This window comes from Strix aluco, chromosome 20 (assembly GCF_031877795.1).
Source record: "Strix aluco isolate bStrAlu1 chromosome 20, bStrAlu1.hap1, whole genome shotgun sequence".
Taxonomy (NCBI): Eukaryota; Metazoa; Chordata; class Aves; order Strigiformes; family Strigidae; genus Strix; species Strix aluco.
In genome coordinates, this window is record NC_133950.1 from 99,204 (window position 1) to 113,989 (window position 14,786).

Sequence of the window (14,786 nt, forward strand, 5' to 3'; positions counted from 1 at the left end):
CAGAAAACACTAACACTTGTTCAGAACGAAAGAAAGCACAGAGCCACAGATTTGCTGTTGTCCTGGAGAGCTTGCAGAGCACTGGGGAAAGGCAGGCAGAGAATTCCCTGCTAGCACCTTCTCTGTGCCTGTTCACATTGCTTGGCAGAATCGCTTTTGTGCAGAAAACACTAACACTTGTTCAGAACGAAAGAAAGCACAGAGCCCCAGATTCTATGTTGTCCTGGAGAGCTTGCAGAGCACTGGGGAAAGGCAGGCAGAGAATTCCCTGCTAGCACCTTCTCTGTGCCTGGGAAGCAGAAGTGTTCACATTGCTTGGCAGAATCGCTTTTGTGCAGAAAACACTAACACTTGTTCAGAAGGAAAGAAAGCACAGAGCCCCAGATTCTATGTTGTCCTGGAGAGCTTGCAGAGCACTGGGGAAAGGCAGGCAGAGAATTCCCTGCTAGCACCTTCTCTGTGCCTGGGAAGCAGAAGTGTTCACATTGCTTGGCAGAATCGCTTTTGTGCAGAAAACACTAACACTTGTTCAGAACGAAAGAAAGCACAGAGCCCCAGATTCTATGTTGTCCTGGAGAGCTTGCAGAGCACTGGGGAAATGCAGGCAGAGAATTCCCTGCTAGCACCTTCTCTGTACCTGTTCACATTGCTTGGCAGAATCGCTTTTGTGCAGAAAACACTAACACTTGTTCAGAAGGAAAGAAAGCACAGAGCCCCAGAATTTATGTTGTCCTGGAGAGCTTGCAGAGCACTGGGGAAAGGCAGGCAGAGAATTCCCTGCTAGCACCTTCTCTGTGCCTGTTCACATTGCTTCGCAGAATCGCTTTTGTGCAGAAAACACTAACACTTGTTCAGAACGAAAGAAAGCACAGAGCCCCAGATTTGATGTTGTCCTGGAGAGCTTGCAGAGCACTGGGGAAAGGCAGGCAGAGAATTCCCTGCTAGCACCTTCTCTGTGCCTGTTCACATTGCTTCGCAGAATCGCTTTTGTGCAGAAAACACTAACACTTGTTCAGAAGGAAAGAAAGCACAGAGCCCCAGATTCTATGTTGTCCTGGAGAGCTTGCAGAGCACTGGGGAAAGGCAGGCAGAGAATTCCCTGCTAGCACATTCTCTGTGCCTGTTCACATTGCTTCGCAGAATCGCTTTTGTGCAGAAAATACTAACACTTGTTCAGAACGAAAGAAAGCACAGAGCCCCAGATTTTCTGTTGTCCTGGAGAGCTTGCAGAGCACTGGGGAAAGCCAGGCAGAGAATTCCCTGCTAGCACCTTCTCTGTGCCTGGGAAGCAGAAGTGTTCACATTGCTTCGCAGAATCGCTTTTGTGCAGAAAACAGTAACACTTGTTCAGAAGGAAAGAAAGCACAGAGCCCCAGATTTGCTGTTGTCCTGGAGAGCTTGCAGAGCACTGGGGAAAGGCAGGCAGTGAATTCCCTGCTAGCACCTTCTCTGTGCCTGGGAAGCAGAAGTGTTCACATTGCTTGGCAGAATCGCTTTTGTGCAGAAAACAGTAACACTTGTTCAGAACGAAAGAAAGCACAGAGCCCCAGATTTGCTGTTGTCCTGGAGAGCTTGCAGAGCACTGGGGAAAGGCAGGCAGAGAATTCCCTGCTAGCACCTTCTCTGTACCTGTTCACATTGCTTCGCAGAATCGCTTTTGTGCAGAAAACAGTAACACTTCTTCAGAAGGAAAGAAAGCACAGAGCCCCAGATTTTATGTTGTCCTGGAGAGCTTGCAGAGCACTGGGGAAATGCAGGCAGAGAATTCCCTGCTAGCACCTTTTCTGTGCCTGTTCACATTGCTTGGCAGAATCGCTTTTGTGCAGAAAACAGTAACACTTGTTCAGAAGGAAAGAAAGCACAGAGCCCCAGATTTTATGTTGTCCTGGAGAGCTTGCAGAGCACTGGGGAAAGGCAGGCAGAGAATTCCCTGCTAGCACCTTCTCTGTGCCTGGGAAGCAGAAGTGTTCACATTGCTTCGCAGAATCGCTTTTGTGCAGAAAACACTAACACTTGTTCAGAACGAAAGAAAGCACAGAGCCCCAGATTTGCTGTTGTCCTGGAGAGCTTGCAGAGCACTGGGGAAAGGCAGGCAGAGAATTCCCTGCTAGCACCTTCTCTGTACCTGTTCACATTGCTTCGCAGAATCGCTTTTGTGCAGGAAACAGTAACACTTGTTCAGAACGAAAGAAAGCACAGAGCCCCAGATTTGCTGTTGTGCTGGAGAGCTTGCAGAGCACTGGGGAAAGGCAGGCAGAGAATTCCCTGCTAGCACCTTCTCTGTGCCTGTTCACATTGCTTGGCAGAATCGCTTTTGTGCAGAAAACAGTAACACTTGTTCAGAACGAAAGAAAGCACAGAGCCCCAGATTTGCTGTTGTCCTGGAGAGCTTGCAGAGCACTGGGGAAATGCAGGCAGAGAATTCCCTGCTAGCACCTTTTCTGTGCCTGTTCACATTGCTTCGCAGAATCGCTTTTGTGCAGAAAACACTAACACTTGTTCAGAACGAAAGAAAGCACAGAGCCCCAGATTCTATGTTGTCCTGGAGAGCTTGCAGAGCACTGGGGAAAGGCAGGCAGAGAATTCCCTGCTAGCACCTTCTCTGTGCCTGTTTACATTGCTTCGCAGAATCGCTTTTGTGCAGAAACAGTAACACTTGTTCAGAAGGAAAGAAAGCACAGAGCCCCAGATTCTATGTTGTCCTGGAGAGCTTGCAGAGCACTGGGGAAAGGCAGGCAGAGAATTCCCTGCTAGCACCTTCTCTGTGCCTGGGAAGCAGAAGTGTTCACATTGCTTCGCAGAATCGCTTTTGTGCAGAAAACACTAACACTTGTTCAGAACGAAAGAAAGTACAGAGCCCCAGATTTGCTGTTGTCCTGGAGAGCTTGCAGAGCACTGGGGAAAGGCAGGCAGAGAATTCCCTGCTAGCACCTTCTCTGTGCCTGTTCACATTGCTTGGCAGAATCGCTTTTGTGCAGAAAACAGTAACACTTGTTCAGAACGAAAGAAAGCACAGAGCCCCAGATTTTATGTTGTCCTGGAGAGCTTGCAGAGCACTGGGGAAAGGCAGGCAGAGAATTCCCTGCTAGCACCTTCTCTGTGCCTGTTCACATTGCTTCGCAGAATCGCTTTTGTGCAGAAAACACTAACACTTGTTCAGAACGAAAGAAAGCACAGAGCCCCAGATTCTATGTTGTCCTGGAGAGATTGCAGAGCACTGGGGAAAGGCAGGCAGAGAATTCCCTGCTAGCACCTTCTCTGTGCCTGGGAAGCAGAAGTGTTCACATTGCTTGGCAGAATCGCTTTTGTGCAGAAAACACTAACACTTGTTCAGAACGAAAGAAAGCACAGAGCCCCAGATTCTATGTTGTCCTGGAGAGATGCAGAGCACTGGGGAAAGGCAGGCAGAGAATTCCCTGCTAGCACCTTCTCTGTACCTGTTCACATTGCTTGGCAGAATCGCTTTTGTGCAGAAAACACTAACACTTGTTCAGAAGGAAAGAAAGCACAGAGCCCGAGATTTGCTGTTGTCCTGGAGAGCTTGCAGAGCACTGGGGAAAGGCAGGCAGAGAATTCCCTGCTAGCACCTTCTCTGTGCCTGGGAAGCAGAAGTGTTCACATTGCTTGGCAGAATCGCTTTTGTGCAGAAAACACTAACACTTGTTCAGAACGAAAGAAAGCACAGAGCCCCAGAATTTATGTTGTCCTGGAGAGCTTGCAGAGCACTGGGGAAAGGCAGGCAGAGAATTCCCTGCTAGCACCTTCTCTGTGCCTGTTCACATTGCTTCGCAGAATCGCTTTTGTGCAGAAAACAGTAACACTTGTTCAGAAGGAAAGAAAGCACAGAGCCCAGATTTGCTGTTGTCCTGGAGAGCTTGCAGAGCACTGGGGAAATGCAGGCAGAGAATTCCCTGCTAGCACCTTTTCTGTGCCTGTTCACATTGCTTGGCAGAATCGCTTTTGTGCAGAAAACACTAACACTTCTTCAGAAGGAAAGAAAGCACAGAGCCCGAGATTTGCTGTTGTCCTGGAGAGCTTGCAGAGCACTGGGGAAAGGCAGGCAGAGAATTCCCTGCTAGCACCTTCTCTGTGCCTGGGAAGCAGAAGTGTTCACATTGCTTGGCAGAATCGCTTTTGTGCAGAAAACACTAACACTTGTTCAGAACGAAAGAAAGCACAGAGCCCCAGATTTGCTGTTGTCCTGGAGAGCTTGCAGAGCACTGGGGAAAGGCAGGCAGAGAATTCCCTGCTAGCACCTTCTCTGTACCTGTTCACATTGCTTCGCAGAATCGCTTTTGTGCAGAAAACACTAACACTTGTTCAGAACGAAAGAAAGCACAGAGCCCCAGATTTGCTGTTGTCCTGGAGAGCTTGCAGAGCACTGGGGAAAGGCAGGCAGAGAATTCCCTGCTAGCACCTTCTCTGTGCCTGTTCACATTGCTTCGCAGAATCGCTTTTGTGCAGAAAACAGTAACACTTGTTCAGAAGGAAAGAAAGCACAGAGCCCCAGATTCTATGTTGTCCTGGAGAGCTTGCAGAGCACTGGGGAAAGGCAGGCAGAGAATTCCCTGCTAGCACCTTCTCTGTGCCTGTTCACATTGCTTGGCAGAATCGCTTTTGTGCAGAAAACACTAACACTTGTTCAGAACGAAAGAAAGCACAGAGCCCAAGATTTGCTGTTGTCCTGGAGAGCTTGCAGAGCACTGGGGAAAGGCAGGCAGAGAATTCCCTGCTAGCACCTTCTCTGTGCCTGGGAAGCAGAAGTGTTCACATTGCTTGGCAGAATCGCTTTTGTGCAGAAAACACTAACACTTGTTCAGAACGAAAGAAAGCACAGAGCCCCAGATTCTATGTTGTCCTGGAGAGATTGCAGAGCACTGGGGAAAGGCAGGCAGAGAATTCCCTGCTAGCACCTTCTCTGTGCCTGGGAAGCAGAAGTGTTCACATTGCTTGGCAGAATCGCTTTTGTGCAGAAAACACTAACACTTGTTCAGAACGAAAGAAAGCACAGAGCCCCAGATTCTATGTTGTCCTGGAGAGCTTGCAGAGCACTGGGGAAAGGCAGGCAGAGAATTCCCTGCTAGCACCTTCTCTGTGCCTGGGAAGCAGAAGTGTTCACATTGCTTGGCAGAATCGCTTTTGTGCAGAAAACACTAACACTTGTTCAGAACGAAAGAAAGCACAGAGCCCCAGATTTGCTGTTGTCCTGGAGAGCTTGCAGAGCACTGGGGAAAGGCAGGCAGAGAATTCCCTGCTAGCACCTTCTCTGTGCCTGTTCACATTGCTTGGCAGAATCGCTTTTGTGCAGAAAACACTAACACTTGTTCAGAACGAAAGAAAGCACAGAGCCCCAGATTTTATGTTGTCCTGGAGAGCTTGCAGAGCACTGGGGAAAGGCAGGCAGAGAATTCCCTGCTAGCACCTTCTCTGTACCTGTTCACATTGCTTCGCAGAATCGCTTTTGTGCAGAAAATACTAACACTTGTTCAGAACGAAAGAAAGCACAGAGCCCCAGATTTTCTGTTGTCCTGGAGAGCTTGCAGAGCACTGGGGAAAGCCAGGCAGAGAATTCCCTGCTAGCACCTTCTCTGTGCCTGGGAAGCAGAAGTGTTCACATTGCTTCGCAGAATCGCTTTTGTGCAGAAAACAGTCACACTTGTTCAGAAGGAAAGAAAGCACAGAGCCCGAGATTTGCTGTTGTCCTGGAGAGCTTGCAGAGCACTGGGGAAAGGCAGGCAGTGAATTCCCTGCTAGCACCTTCTCTGTGCCTGGGAAGCAGAAGTGTTCACATTGCTTGGCAGAATCGCTTTTGTGCAGAAAACACTAACACTTGTTCAGAAGGAAAGAAAGCACAGAGCCCCAGATTTGATGTTGTCCTGGAGAGCTTGCAGAGCACTGGGGAAAGGCAGGCAGAGAATTCCCTGCTAGCACCTTCTCTGTACCTGTTCCCATTGCTTCGCAGAATCGCTTTTGTGCAGAAAACAGTAACACTTCTTCAGAAGGAAAGAAAGCACAGAGCCCCAGATTTTATGTTGTCCTGGAGAGCTTGCAGAGCACTGGGGAAATGCAGGCAGAGAATTCCCTGCTAGCACCTTTTCTGTGCCTGTTCACATTGCTTGGCAGAATCGCTTTTGTGCAGAAAACAGTAACACTTGTTCAGAACGAAAGAAAGCACAGAGCCCCAGATTTGCTGTTGTCCTGGAGAGCTTGCAGAGCACTGGGGAAAGGCAGGCAGAGAATTCCCTGCTAGCACCTTCTCTGTGCCTGTTCACATTGCTTCGCAGAATCGCTTTTGTGCAGAAAGCAGTAACACTTGTTCAGAAGGAAAGAAAGCACAGAGCCCCAGATTTGCTGTTGTCCTGGAGAGCTTGCAGAGCACTGGGGAAAGGCAGGCAGAGAATTCCCTGCTAGCACCTTCTCTGTGCCTGTTCACATTGCTTCGCAGAATCGCTTTTGTGCAGAAAACAGTAACACTTGTTCAGAACGAAAGAAAGCACAGAGCCCCAGATTTGCTGTTGTCCTGGAGAGCTTGCAGAGCACTGGGGAAAGGTAGGCAGAGAATTCCCTGCTAGCACCTTCTCTGTGCCTGTTCACATTGCTTCGCAGAATCGCTTTTGTGCAGAAACAGTAACACTTGTTCAGAACGAAAGAAAGCACAGAGCCCCAGATTCTATGTTGTCCTGGAGAGCTTGCAGAGCACTGGGGAAAGGCAGGCAGAGAATTCCCTGCTAGCACCTTCTCTGTGCCTGGGAAGCAGAAGTGTTCACATTGCTTCGCAGAATCGCTTTTGTGCAGAAAACACTAACACTTGTTCAGAACGAAAGAAAGCACAGAGCCCCAGATTCTATGTTGTCCTGGAGAGCTTGCAGAGCACTGGGGAAAGGCAGGCAGAGAATTCCCTGCTAGCACCTTCTCTGTACCTGTTCACATTGCTTGGCAGAATCGCTTTTGTGCAGAAAACACTAACACTTGTTCAGATCGAAAGAAAGCACAGAGCCCCAGAATTTATGTTGTCCTGGAGAGCTTGCAGAGCACTGGGGAAAGGCAGGCAGAGAATTCCCTGCTAGCACCTTCTCTGTGCCTGTTCACATTGCTTCGCAGAATCGCTTTTGTGCAGAAAACACTAACACTTGTTCAGAACGAAAGAAAGCACAGAGCCCCAGATTTTATGTTGTCCTGGAGAGCTTGCAGAGCACTGGGGAAAGGCAGGCAGAGAATTCCCTGCTAGCACCTTCTCTGTGCCTGTTCACATTGCTTCGCAGAATCGCTTTTGTGCAGAAAACACTAACACTTGTTCAGAAGGAAAGAAAGCACAGAGCCCCAGATTTGCTGTTGTCCTGGAGAGCTTGCAGAGCACTGGGGAAAGGCAGGCAGAGAATTCCCTGCTAGCACCTTCTCTGTGCCTGTTCACATTGCTTGGCAGAATCGCTTTTGTGCAGAAAACACTAACACTTGTTCAGAACGAAAGAAAGCACAGAGCCCCAGATTTTATGTTGTCCTGGAGAGCTTGCAGAGCACTGGGGAAAGGCAGGCAGAGAATTCCCTGCTAGCACCTTCTCTGTACCTGTTCACATTGCTTCGCAGAATCGCTTTTGTGCAGAAAATACTAACACTTGTTCAGAAGGAAAGAAAGCACAGAGCCCCAGATTTTCTGTTGTCCTGGAGAGCTTGCAGAGCACTGGGGAAAGGCAGGCAGAGAATTCCCTGCTAGCACCTTCTCTGTGCCTGGGAAGCAGAAGTGTTCACATTGCTTCGCAGAATCGCTTTTGTGCAGAAAACAGTAACACTTGTTCAGAAGGAAAGAAAGCACAGAGCCCCAGATTTGCTGTTGTCCTGGAGAGCTTGCAGAGCACTGGGGAAAGGCAGGCAGTGAATTCCCTGCTAGCACCTTCTCTGTACCTGTTCACATTGCTTCGCAGAATCGCTTTTGTGCAGAAAACACTAACACTTGTTCAGAAGGAAAGAAAGCACAGAGCCCCAGATTTTATGTTGTCCTGGAGAGCTTGCAGAGCACTGGGGAAATGCAGGCAGAGAATTCCCTGCTAGCACCTTTTCTGTGCCTGTTCACATTGCTTCGCAGAATCGCTTTTGTGCAGAAAACAGTAACGCTTGTTCAGAACGAAAGAAAGCACAGAGCCCCAGATTCTATGTTGTCCTGGAGAGCTTGCAGAGCACTGGGGAAAGGCAGGCAGAGAATTCCCTGCTAGCACCTTCTCTGTGCCTGTTCACATTGCTTCGCAGAATCGCTTTTGTGCAGAAACAGTAACACTTGTTCAGAACGAAAGAAAGCACAGAGCCCCAGATTCTATGTTGTCCTGGAGAGCTTGCAGAGCACTGGGGAAAGGCAGGCAGAGAATTCCCTGCTAGCACCTTCTCTGTGCCTGGGAAGCAGAAGTGTTCACATTGCTTCGCAGAATCGCTTTTGTGCAGAAAACACTAACACTTGTTCAGAACGAAAGAAAGCACAGAGCCCCAGATTTGCTGTTGTCCTGGAGAGCTTGCAGAGCACTGGGGAAAGGCAGGCAGAGAATTCCCTGCTAGCACCTTCTCTGTACCTGTTCACATTGCTTGGCAGAATCGCTTTTGTGCAGAAAACACTAACACTTGTTCAGAAGGAAAGAAAGCACAGAGCCCCAGAATTTATGTTGTCCTGGAGAGCTTGCAGAGCACTGGGGAAAGGCAGGCAGAGAATTCCCTGCTAGCACCTTCTCTGTGCCTGTTCACATTGCTTCGCAGAATCGCTTTTGTGCAGAAAACACTAACACTTGTTCAGAACGAAAGAAAGCACAGAGCCCCAGATTCTATGTTGTCCTGGAGAGCTTGCAGAGCACTGGGGAAAGGCAGGCAGAGAATTCCCTGCTAGCACCTTCTCTGTGCCTGTTCACATTGCTTGGCAGAATCGCTTTTGTGCAGAAAACACTAACACTTGTTCAGAAGGAAAGAAAGCACAGAGCCCCAGATTTGCTGTTGTCCTGGAGAGCTTGCAGAGCACTGGGGAAAGGCAGGCAGAGAATTCCCTGCTAGCACCTTCTCTGTGCCTGTTCACATTGCTTGGCAGAATCGCTTTTGTGCAGAAAACACTAACACTTGTTCAGAACGAAAGAAAGCACAGAGCCGCAGATTCTATGTTGTCCTGGAGAGCTTGCAGAGCACTGGGGAAAGGCAGGCAGAGAATTCCCTGCTAGCACCTTCTCTGTGCCTGTTCACATTGCTTGGCAGAATCGCTTTTGTGCAGAAACAGTAACACTTGTTCAGAACGAAAGAAAGCACAGAGCCCCAGATTCTATGTTGTCCTGGAGAGCTTGCAGAGCACTGGGGAAAGGCAGGCAGAGAATTCCCTGCTAGCACCTTCTCTGTGCCTGGGAAGCAGAAGTGTTCACATTGCTTGGCAGAATCGCTTTTGTGCAGAAAACACTAACACTTGTTCAGAACGAAAGAAAGCACAGAGCCCCAGATTCTATGTTGTCCTGGAGAGCTTGCAGAGCACTGGGGAAAGGCAGGCAGAGAATTCCCTGCTAGCACCTTCTCTGTACCTGTTCACATTGCTTGGCAGAATCGCTTTTGTGCAGAAAACAGTAACACTTGTTCAGAAGGAAAGAAAGCACAGAGCCCCAGATTTTATGTTGTCCTGGAGAGCTTGCAGAGCACTGGGGAAAGGCAGGCAGAGAATTCCCTGCTAGCACCTTCTCTGTGCCTGTTCACATTGCTTCGCAGAATCGCTTTTGTGCAGAAAACAGTAACACTTGTTCAGAAGGAAAGAAAGCACAGAGCCCCAGATTTGCTGTTGTCCTGGAGAGCTTGCAGAGCACTGGGGAAATGCAGGCAGAGAATTCCCTACTAGCACCTTTTCTGTGCCTGTTCACATTGCTTCGCAGAATCGCTTTTGTGCAGAAAACACTAACACTTGTTCAGAAGGAAAGAAAGCACAGAGCCCCAGATTCTATGTTGTCCTGGAGAGCTTGCAGAGCACTGGGGAAATGCAGGCAGAGAATTCCCTGCTAGCACCTTTTCTGTGCCTGTTCACATTGCTTCGCAGAATCGCTTTTGTGCAGAAAACAGTAACACTTCTTCAGAAGGAAAGAAAGCACAGAGCCCGAGATTTGCTGTTGTCCTGGAGAGCTTGCAGAGCACTGGGGAAAGCCAGGCAGAGAATTCCCTGCTAGCACCTTCTCTGTGCCTGGGAAGCAGAAGTGTTCACATTGCTTGGCAGAATCGCTTTTGTGCAGAAAACACTAACACTTGTTCAGAACGAAAGAAAGCACAGAGCCCCAGATTCTATGTTGTCCTGGAGAGCTTGCAGAGCACTGGGGAAAGGCAGGCAGAGAATTCCCTGCTAGCACCTTCTCTGTGCCTGGGAAGCAGAAGTGTTCACATTGCTTGGCAGAATCGCTTTTGTGCAGAAAACACTAACACTTGTTCAGAACGAAAGAAAGCACAGAGCCCCAGATTTGCTGTTGTCCTGGAGAGCTTGCAGAGCACTGGGGAAAGGCAGGCAGAGAATTCCCTGCTAGCACCTTCTCTGTACCTGTTCACATTGCTTGGCAGAATCGCTTTTGTGCAGAAAACACTAACACTTGTTCAGAACGAAAGAAAGCACAGAGCCCCAGATTCTATGTTGTCCTGGAGAGCTTGCAGAGCACTGGGGAAAGGCAGGCAGAGAATTCCCTGCTAGCACCTTCTCTGTGCCTGTTCACATTGCTTGGCAGAATCGCTTTTGTGCAGAAAACAGTAACACTTGTTCAGAAGGAAAGAAAGCACAGAGCCCCAGATTCTATGTTGTCCTGGAGAGCTTGCAGAGCACTGGGGAAAGGCAGGCAGAGAATTCCCTGCTAGCACCTTCTCTGTGCCTGGGAAGCAGAAGTGTTCACATTGCTTGGCAGAATCGCTTTTGTGCAGAAAGCACTAACACTTGTTCAGAACGAAAGAAAGCACAGAGCCCCAGATTCTATGTTGTCCTGGAGAGCTTGCAGAGCACTGGGGAAAGGCAGGCAGAGAATTCCCTGCTAGCACCTTCTCTGTGCCTGTTCACATTGCTTGGCAGAATCGCTTTTGTGCAGAAAACACTAACACTTGTTCAGAACGAAAGAAAGCACAGAGCCCCAGATTCTATGTTGTCCTGGAGAGATTGCAGAGCACTGGGGAAAGGCAGGCAGAGAATTCCCTGCTAGCACCTTCTCTGTGCCTGGGAAGCAGAAGTGTTCACATTGCTTGGCAGAATCGCTTTTGTGCAGAAAACACTAACACTTGTTCAGAACGAAAGAAAGCACAGAGTCCCAGATTCTATGTTGTCCTGGAGAGCTTGCAGAGCACTGGGGAAAGGCAGGCAGAGAATTCCCTGCTAGCACCTACTCTGTACCTGTTCACATTGCTTGGCAGAATCGCTTTTGTGCAGAAAACAGTAACACTTGTTCAGAAGGAAAGAAAGCACAGAGCCCCAGAATTTATGTTGTCCTGGAGAGCTTGCAGAGCACTGGGGAAAGGCAGGCATAGAATTCCCTGCTAGCACCTTCTCTGTGCCTGTTCACATTGCTTCGCAGAATCGCTTTTGTGCAGAAAACAGTAACACTTGTTCAGAAGGAAAGAAAGCACAGAGCCCCAGATTTGCTGTTGTCCTGGAGAGCTTGCAGAGCACTGGGGAAAGGCAGGCAGAGAATTCCCTGCTAGCACCTTCTCTGTACCTGTTCACATTGCTTGGCAGAATCGCTTTTGTGCAGAAAACAGTAACACTTGTTCAGAAGGAAAGAAAGCACAGAGCCCCAGATTTTATGTTGTCCTGGAGAGCTTGCAGAGCACTGGGGAAAGGCAGGCAGAGAATTCCCTGCTAGCACCTTCTCTGTGCCTGTTCACATTGCTTCGCAGAATCGCTTTTGTGCAGAAAACAGTAACACTTGTTCAGAAGGAAAGAAAGCACAGAGCCCCAGATTTGCTGTTGTCCTGGAGAGCTTGCAGAGCACTGGGGAAATGCAGGCAGAGAATTCCCTACTAGCACCTTTTCTGTGCCTGTTCACATTGCTTCGCAGAATCGCTTTTGTGCAGAAAACACTAACACTTGTTCAGAAGGAAAGAAAGCACAGAGCCCCAGATTCTATGTTGTCCTGGAGAGCTTGCAGAGCACTGGGGAAATGCAGGCAGAGAATTCCCTGCTAGCACCTTTTCTGTGCCTGTTCACATTGCTTCGCAGAATCGCTTTTGTGCAGAAAACAGTAACACTTCTTCAGAAGGAAAGAAAGCACAGAGCCCGAGATTTGCTGTTGTCCTGGAGAGCTTGCAGAGCACTGGGGAAAGCCAGGCAGAGAATTCCCTGCTAGCACCTTCTCTGTGCCTGGGAAGCAGAAGTGTTCACATTGCTTGGCAGAATCGCTTTTGTGCAGAAAACACTAACACTTGTTCAGAACGAAAGAAAGCACAGAGCCCCAGATTCTATGTTGTCCTGGAGAGCTTGCAGAGCACTGGGGAAAGGCAGGCAGAGAATTCCCTGCTAGCACCTTCTCTGTGCCTGGGAAGCAGAAGTGTTCACATTGCTTGGCAGAATCGCTTTTGTGCAGAAAACACTAACACTTGTTCAGAACGAAAGAAAGCACAGAGCCCCAGATTTGCTGTTGTCCTGGAGAGCTTGCAGAGCACTGGGGAAAGGCAGGCAGAGAATTCCCTGCTAGCACCTTCTCTGTGCCTGTTCACATTGCTTCGCAGAATCGCTTTTGTGCAGAAAACAGTAACACTTGTTCAGAACGAAAGAAAGCACAGAGCCCCAGATTCTATGTTGTCCTGGAGAGCTTGCAGAGCACTGGGGAAAGGCAGGCAGAGAATTCCCTGCTAGCACCTTCTCTGTGCCTGGGAAGCAGAAGTGTTCACATTGCTTGGCAGAATCGCTTTTGTGCAGAAAACACTAACACTTGTTCAGAACGAAAGAAAGCACAGAGCCCCAGATTCTATGTTGTCCTGGAGAGCTTGCAGAGCACTGGGGAAAGGCAGGCAGAGAATTCCCTGCTAGCACCTTCTCTGTGCCTGTTCACATTGCTTGGCAGAATCGCTTTTGTGCAGAAAACACTAACACTTGTTCAGAACGAAAGAAAGCACAGAGCCACAGATTCTATGTTGTCCTGGAGAGCTTGCAGAGCACTGGGGAAAGGCAGGCAGAGAATTCCCTGCTAGCACCTTCTCTGTGCCTGGGAAGCAGAAGTGTTCACATTGCTTGGCAGAATCGCTTTTGTGCAGAAAACACTAACACTTGTTCAGAACGAAAGAAAGCACAGAGCCCCAGATTCTATGTTGTCCTGGAGAGCTTGCAGAGCACTGGGGAAAGGCAGGCAGAGAATTCCCTGCTAGCACCTTCTCTGTACCTGTTCACATTGCTTGGCAGAATCGCTTTTGTGCAGAAAACAGTAACACTTGTTCAGAAGGAAAGAAAGCACAGAGCCCCAGATTTGCTGTTGTCCTGGAGAGCTTGCAGAGCACTGGGGAAAGGCAGGCAGAGAATTCCCTGCTAGCACCTTCTCTGTACCTGTTCACATTGCTTGGCAGAATCGCTTTTGTGCAGAAAACAGTAACACTTGTTCAGAAGGAAAGAAAGCACAGAGCCCCAGATTTTATGTTGTCCTGGAGAGCTTGCAGAGCACTGGGGAAAGGCAGGCAGAGAATTCCCTGCTAGCACCTTCTCTGTGCCTGTTCACATTGCTTCGCAGAATCGCTTTTGTGCAGAAAACAGTAACACTTGTTCAGAAGGAAAGAAAGCACAGAGCCCCAGATTTGCTGTTGTCCTGGAGAGCTTGCAGAGCACTGGGGAAATGCAGGCAGAGAATTCCCTACTAGCACCTTTTCTGTGCCTGTTCACATTGCTTCGCAGAATCGCTTTTGTGCAGAAAACACTAACACTTGTTCAGAAGGAAAGAAAGCACAGAGCCCCAGATTCTATGTTGTCCTGGAGAGCTTGCAGAGCACTGGGGAAAGGCAGGCAGAGAATTCCCTGCTAGCACCTTTTCTGTGCCTGTTCACATTGCTTCGCAGAATCGCTTTTGTGCAGAAAACAGTAACACTTCCTCAGAAGGAAAGAAAGCACAGAGCCCGAGATTTGCTGTTGTCCTGGAGAGCTTGCAGAGCACTGGGGAAAGGCAGGCAGAGAATTCCCTGCTAGCACCTTCTCTGTGCCTGGGAAGCAGAAGTGTTCACATTGCTTGGCAGAATCGCTTTTGTGCAGAAAACACTAACACTTGTTCAGAACGAAAGAAAGCACAGAGCCCCAGATTCTATGTTGTCCTGGAGAGCTTGCAGAGCACTGGGGAAAGGCAGGCAGAGAATTCCCTGCTAGCACCTTCTCTGTGCCTGGGAAGCAGAAGTGTTCACATTGCTTGGCAGAATCGCTTTTGTGCAGAAAACACTAACACTTGTTCAGAACGAAAGAAAGCACAGAGCCCCAGATTTGCTGTTGTCCTGGAGAGCTTGCAGAGCACTGGGGAAAGGCAGGCAGAGAATTCCCTGCTAGCACCTTCTCTGTACCTGTTCACATTGCTTCGCAGAATCGCTTTTGTGCAGAAAACACTAACACTTGTTCAGAACGAAAGAAAGCACAGAGCCACAGATTCTATGTTGTCCTGGAGAGCTTGCAGAGCACTGGGGAAAGGCAGGCAGAGAATTCCCTGCTAGCACCTTCTCTGTGCCTGTTCACATTGCTTCGCAGAATCGCTTTTGTGCAGAAAACAGTAACACTTGTTCAGAACGAAAGAAAGCACAGAGCCCCAGATTCTATGTTGTCCTGGAGAGCTTGCAGAGCACTGGGGAAAGGCAGGCAG